Here is a 7,373-nt window from a genome sequence, read left to right as displayed (position 1 = left end):
TTGTTATGGTTTGCGAGAGCTAATGCCCTTAATTTATACCATATTATGAGGCTGTATTTGAGCACGAAATGGAGACTCATTTCCAGGCAGAGAAGAGAGGTCCAGGGAGAGAGGGAGACTCCTCATTGTTTTCATCATAAGACTTGTGGAGGGGGAACATTTCTAAAGGTATCAACTTTCATCCATAAAAATAGTAAATATTCTCTTTCCCTTTATCCTCTGTTTGTCCCTCTGTAGGGTGGCCTGGTATGAAGATGGCAGGATGTTACTGATTCTGATGACTTGTGAGGTTCCTCTGGCTCTACTGACCCAAGATTGGAGAGTGGCACAGTTTGGTCTCACCTGGCACACTTGTCCTTAAATCTATATGATAGACATGTGTATCACCAGCTTTGTCCTTCCACCCTCCAGGATTCCAGGCTACACCAGCAGCCTCCTCTTCATGCTCATCTTCTTAGTTGTGGTGAGTTCAGTACAAATCTTATGCCTCTAAAGGTTGACTAGTTTCTCTTCCACCATAATCCACCTGATCTGTTGCTTCTCTCACAGGTTGTGGTCAAGAAATGGGTACATCCCCTGCCCCGTACCAAGCAATGTGACCAGGTAACAACCACATTACAAACGGCCCTAATCACACACACCAAATACTGAAAGTGACCTGTAGGCTGTGAGCTTCACTTCATGTGGCAGGTAGCCTAGCGGTTAACAGCGTTGGGCCTGTAACCGAAAGGTTGATGGTTTGAATACCCGAGCCGGCAAAATATGGAAAAATCTGCTTCTGAGCAAGGCAGTTAACCCCCAACAAAAACTGTTCCCAGGGCACCGATGACGTGGACATCGATTTAAGGAAGCCCCCTGCACCTCTCTGATTCAGAGGGATTGGGTTAAATGGGGAAAACACATTTCAGTTCAATGCATTAAATTCTGCAACTGACTAGGTTTTCCCTTTCATAGATTTTTTTGTATCTAACTGCCACAGTGACTGGCGGACCAAAATGTTAATTTCCCACCCTGGTAACACCTACCCTCAAGTCCTGGTTGTAGGATTAGGCAGAAATCCTGGAGATTGTTTTTCTGAATGGGAGGCTTTGGTGGCTGACTAAGCCAGTTATGTATTGACGAATACCAGAGAATGCTGCACTGTGACTGGTGCCAGTCCTGAAGGGGAGGAAGTTCTTACGACCCTGCCAGTGCCAGGAAGTGAACTTTGACCTTGTTGGATATAACAGCAGCACTATTGCTTCCTTGTATACAGTCATGGCTGTGGGTCCGTTTAAATGGCTGTTGTTTAGTTTCCTCCGTGGTCAAGACTATGGAATTCAATCTACCCCAAAGACACTCGTATTACCAACCACCCTTTACAACTCCTCTCATTTCTGAAACATTAGAAATTAACAAGAGTGAAATTAACATTGCTGCATTTATTCATTTAATTAAATTTTTCCAGATATCGAATTCCTTCGGAATTGGAATGTACGCCCAAACTCTCACCCAGTAAGGTATGTATGCATCGGTGCCATTTTATGATGAGTGAGGACGATACGAGAAAAAAAATTATGCCCATGGCCTTATTTCTATTACAGCACATTGGATGACTGTCATTCATATTCCATTCACTCCGCTGAATGTAACATCGATATGTTTCGGCTACTACATGCTACTCAAATGTTCCCTATACCCATCATGAGGTTGCTACAACCTAGCTTATGAATGAAACTTTACAACATAAGTGCACAGGTCGAGAGAAATTTGAGTAATCAAGGTGACGCATTCAATACCGCCTTGCACACTCGTCTGCATCTAGCTGATCTAAGGTGTAATCATTAGTCCTGCAGTTGCAAACAAATTTCTATTGGACAAATTCAAGTATGTTTATCCCTGTTTTCTTCTGTTTGCTTCCGTTTAAGAAACATAAGCCCTTGATCACATGCAAACACAGTTCACTTTCATGGCAGCCACATACAAACAGCAATGATCCCTTTGATTGTTGTATAATTCCTTATTGGATCTATGCAGTCTCCTCTCACCTTTTCCCTTCGCTTGTGAACTTCAGTGCACAACACATCAGCTGTCTGTTAACAGGTGAAAAAAATCTTCCAAGCCAAACCTTAATATCATAACCGCTAACAGCTACACACAGCCTACATCGTTGTCACCATATTAGCTAACATCATAATTAACATAGCTACTAGAACTAATGTGTTACTAAACTGCTACAATCACACAGGACCGCGTACAGCAAGCAGTTTAGCAGTTACACTGGCGGGCACTGGTGGTTATAAAACCAAAAGCTTACCTTGACTTGGAAGAGTTCCAGTGTTGGATAGCCATAGCCAGCTAGCTAACATAGCATCCCTCTTGAGCCAGGTATTAGAGTAGGCTAAACTAGCTAGCTGCATCTATGTCTCTTGCTTCTCCATTTTTTAAGAAATTAATTTGTTCAAAACTGTTCAACTATTGTCTTTCTCTGAGTCAACTACACACCACATTTTATGCACTGCAGTGCTAGCTAGCTGTAGCATATGCTTTCAGTACTTGAATTATTCTCTGATCCTTTGATTGGATGGACAACATGTCAATTCATGCTGCAAGAGCTCTGATGGGTTGGAGGACGTCCTCTGGAAGTTGTCATAATTACTGTGTAACTCTATGGAAGGGGGTGAGAACCACGAGCCTCCTAGGTTTTGTGTTGAAGTCAGTGTACCCAGAGGATTGCGGAAGTTAGCTGTACCTCGGCTACATGATGCTACCCTACAGAGTGCTGTTGAGGCTACTGTAGACCTTCATTGCAAAACAGTGTTTTAATAAATTATTTGGTGACGTGAATAAATGTGGTATAGTTATCAAAAAAGGATGACTTCAATGTTTCACTATTTAACATTTTCTGAAATTGACTGATGAGGATGGTCCTCTCCCTCTTCCGAGGAGCCTCCACTGATGCATTGACTCAACTTGTCTCCATCAACCCTGGATATGTAGTCAGTAAAACAGACTGTATAATATTTGTAAGCTGTAATACGCTTTATTGCATTTAATAGTGTACTACAATTATTACTGTGGCAGAAGCAGTTTTCTGGATCTTCTGGAGCTTTAGTAAAAGGCACCGTCTGTCTGTAGTTCTTAGTCACTGTCAGTGGTGACATTTCCCAATCATTAAGAGTGCAGGATTGTGTAGTGTATGGAATAGCATATGCTCCAGAGCTGAGTGCAACCAGCAGCTGCCACTCACATGTGAATGTGCCTGTACTATTAATCTGTGTGGGCGTGCAGAATTACATGGCACACATGGTTATACGATTCAGATACCATGATATATTGCTGCCAGAGGAGGCAGTGCAAAAGTGTGTTTATTTGTATGCAGTGTGCATGTATTTATAGATATGTCTCAAATACTAAATCAGAGAACTTCTCACCTCAACTTTACATTATCACACACTGCAGTTTTGCTGGTAATGACTACTACTATTATTATTACTCCTACAACTATTACTACTAGACACACACACACACACTGCCCACCTCCCCCCTACTTTCCCTGGGTAACCGTATAAGTTTCTACGGTGTTAATGACGGCAGTGTAGTGAATGATGGATGTGTGTTTTGAGTGCTTACATCATCCCCACCATGGCCTTCTCCTTCCTCTGCCACACTGCTGTGGTGCCCATCTACTGTGAGCTGGACCAGTCAGTACCCTGCCTGCCTGACTGACGCAGCCCTTACACATCCTTCTAAACAGTGATTTTTCTGCCATTGTAATCCTTGGGCTGGCCGTGTGTGTAAAAAAAATGAAAAAAATAAAAAATAAAAATAACGATACAAAAAACCCCATTTATTATTCATTTTCATGAATGGAAAAACACTTTCAGTGTAAACTTCAATGACTAAAACCAGATATAAAGTATGTTGAAATTATGATGGTACTATTATTTTTAAATGTAATTTTTGAGAACTAGCAATCACCAAAATAAAAGCTAGACAGTCAGACAGAGACTGAGCTAGACAGAGAATTGAAAATTCCCAAAACAATGATTTAAGCAGTATTGGCTGTGTTATGTTTGAGCAAAAGAACACAGTATATGCCATGGAAAAATCCATTTAATTGCAGGAAATTGGTTTTAAAACTGCAAAAATGTATCTTGGCTCCATGGACAAATGTGTATAATTGGCTTAAAAATGCAAAATGAAATGGGCAGTGACACACCTCACAGAGAGCGAGAGAGAGCTGGTTGACACTACAAGCTCTATTAAATCCATGGTGTCTCTACCTCCTCCTAAAATGTTATATTGGACCAGTCCTTCACTTTGCTTTATCTCTCTGACAGGCCACATGGACACAGAGCTGTTGCTAGGCTACGAAGTGAACCTTCCGAGTGATGTGTTGGTGATGGAAAAGAGACCATGGTCTCAGCATTGACTCCATGTCAAATTAAATGCTCAATTAAAAACTAAAATGCCTGAGCGTCTGACAATCCTGCTGGCTGTGCTGCTGACTGTGTTTGGGGTTGTAGGTAGGTGTTAAGTCGTTTAACTGATGGGGTTTCCTTTTGGGGGGTATTCATTGTTCCATTAGCATCTACTGGTAATGTTAGGACCTTATTAGATAAATGGGTTTTGAATGGTTGCTTAATGTTCTCATGTTTAGGTTCTTTAATCTGTAGTTTGCTTTGGGTGTTAAGTATAGCATGGTGTACCGTGTGTACAAGGTCTCTGGAGTCTGTCGTGGTAAATGCACACTTCCCAAATTCATCCTCATACTGAAGTTGTTTAGCCTCATAAATCATGGAAAAGACAAGATTGCAAGGACCCCCAAAAAATGAAAGAAAATGTTACATTTTTAATGGCAATGTTTTCATATCTGCTGGCAATGTCATGCAATGTAATGATCATGACTAACCTGTGACTGCACTGTATCACTACGATGATGTCATTTCCTTGTGCCCCCAGGCTCTGTTTCTGCTGATCTTCAGCCTGTTTGTGGGACTGCTCAGTCTGTGTCATCGTGGTCACCTGGGCAGAGAACCCCTGAACAGGACCACATGACCAGACAAGCCATGTACCTGCTCCATGGAGCCTAAAGGGAAAATGCTGCCAGATAAATCATATTTGGCAGCAAACCAGGACGCTATGACCACCAAACAGGCCAGTGGTAGGACCACAAGATCACTGCATCCAGACTCTGAAAGCAGAAGGCTGCCCAGTTACTGAATGTTGCTCTGATGAATTGAGTGAATATACTATACCTTCCTCTATACCGCACCATAGAAGAAGTCATAAAAATGCTTATCAACTATTTCATTATATGATCCATTTATTGTACTGTAAAATGTTAAATAAAAGGGAAACATTGTGATTTGTATAATTGACTTTGGTCTTTTGAGGACTGTTGTGATCTATTTTACTGTGGAATGATAATCACTCGAGCATGTTGTATGTGCGTATGTGTGTTTGATTGACAGCCATATTATTGACGTTGGGACAAACTCCAGTGTAGGGCTGGGGGTCCTGTCTGTAGCTAATGAAAGCCAAATGCCCAGTACGTTTCCAATCATGATGCTGTTTAGATTGTCTCGGCACCCTCTGGAACCTCTGGTCGCTGAACTGCCGCTTCTAATCTGAGGAATTAGGCTCACTGACTGGTCCCCATTTCCCTCCCAAAGCAGAGCAGGAGACCGCCCTCTCCTCACACCCCCAACCAGGGGTTAGGAGGCTCCCTAATCCAGGAAATCTCCCTGGTCTCCCCCATACCCCGCAGGACGTTCCTAGAACAGGCAGACAGCCTGCTGGCTATGAAAAATAACATGGGAGATCTGCTATCGTCAGGGATGTGAGTCATTGCTGGAGTATTCTGGTAAAGCTTTGCTAGTTTGGCTCTCATATACAGTGCCTTTGGAAAGTATTCAGACCCCTTGACGTTACAGCCTTCTACTAAAATGGATTAAATAAAACCATTTCCTCGGCAATCAACACACAATACCCCATAATGAGAAAGCAAAAAAAGGTTTAGGAATTTTAGCTAATGTATTAACTGAAATACCTTATTTACACAAGTATTCAGACCCTTTGCTATGAGACTCGAAATTGGGCTCAGGTGCATCCTGTTTTCATTGATAATCCTTGATGTTTCTACAACTTGATTGGAGTCCAACTTGATTGGAGTTGGAAAGGCACATATCCGGGGAAAGGTACCAAAACAAAATTTTTCTCCTTAATTTCGTGCTATCCAATTGGTAGTCAGTCCTGCCTCATCGCTGCAACTCCCGTACGGACTCGGAGAGGCGAAGGTCGAGAGCTGTGCATTCTCCGAAACACAACCCAGCCAAGCCGCACTGCTTGAAACAATTTCCGCTTAAACCGGAAGCCAGCTGCACCAATGTGTCGGAGGAAACACTACACCTGGCCACTGTGTCAGCGTGCATTGCGCCCAGCCTGCCACATTTGAAACAAAACAAAAAAATACAAACCTGTTTTTGCTTTGTCATTATTGGGTATTGTGTATAGATTTGATGAGGGGAAAAAACAATTTAATCAATTTTAGAATAAGGCTGTAACAAAATGTGGAAAAAGTCAAGGGGTCTGAATACTTTCCGAATGCACTGTGTGCAAAGATGTATACAATACCAGTCAAAAGTTTGGACACACCTACTCATTCAAGGGTTTTTCTTTATTTTTTACGATTTTCTACATTGTAGAATAATACTGAAGACATCTACTGTGAAATAAGACATTTGGAATCATGTAGTAACCAAAAAAGTGTTAAACAAATCAAAATATCTTTGATTCTTCAAAGTAGCCACCCTTTGCCTTTGCACACTCTTGGCATTCTCTCAACCAGCTTCACCTGGAATGCTTTTCCAACAGTCTTGAAGGAGATACAGTGCCTTGCGAAAGTATTCAGCCCCCTTGAACTTTGCGACCTTTTGCCACATTTCAGGCTTCAAACATAAAGATATAAAACTGTATTTTTTTGTGAAGAATCACCAAGTGGGACACTTGAATTTCTAAGCAAACAGCCGGAGGCAGGGCTTTCTTCTATAGAGCTCAATTTTTATGAAATGGTCTGCCTACCCATGTGAGAGACGCAGACTCGGTCTCAAGCTTTTAAGTCTTTATTGAAGACTCATCTCTTCAGTAGCTCCAATGATTGAGTGTAGTCTGGCCCAGGAGTGTGAAGCTGAACAGAAAGGCACTGGAGCAATGAACTGCCCTTGCTGTCTCTGCCTGGCCGGTAACCCTCTCTCCACTGGGAATGTCTGCCTCTAACCCTATTACAGGGGCTTACTGGCTTACTGGTGCTCTTCCATGCCGTCCTGAGGAAGGGTGCGTCTCTTGAGTGGGTTGAGTCACTGACGTGATCTTGCTGTCGAGGTTGGCGC

At 42.3% G+C, this 7,373-nt stretch overlaps 1 long non-coding RNA gene across 1 annotated transcript; it reads left to right on the top strand.

The window, feature by feature from the left end:
- The first annotated feature begins 264 nt into the window (after positions 1 to 264).
- LOC139375169 (uncharacterized) lies at positions 265 to 5,106 on the top strand. Its single transcript, XR_011627760.1, has 4 exons — positions 265 to 463; positions 550 to 603; positions 1,448 to 1,499; positions 4,945 to 5,106. It is a non-coding gene; the product is annotated as an uncharacterized lncRNA (long non-coding RNA).
- Positions 5,107 to 7,373: the final 2,267 nt, after the last annotated feature.

Source organism: Oncorhynchus clarkii, chromosome 19 (genome assembly GCF_045791955.1).
Source record: "Oncorhynchus clarkii lewisi isolate Uvic-CL-2024 chromosome 19, UVic_Ocla_1.0, whole genome shotgun sequence".
Taxonomy (NCBI): Eukaryota; Metazoa; Chordata; class Actinopteri; order Salmoniformes; family Salmonidae; genus Oncorhynchus; species Oncorhynchus clarkii.
Note: the sequence above shows the minus strand (reverse complement) of the source record. Positions and strands in the feature narration are given on the sequence as shown.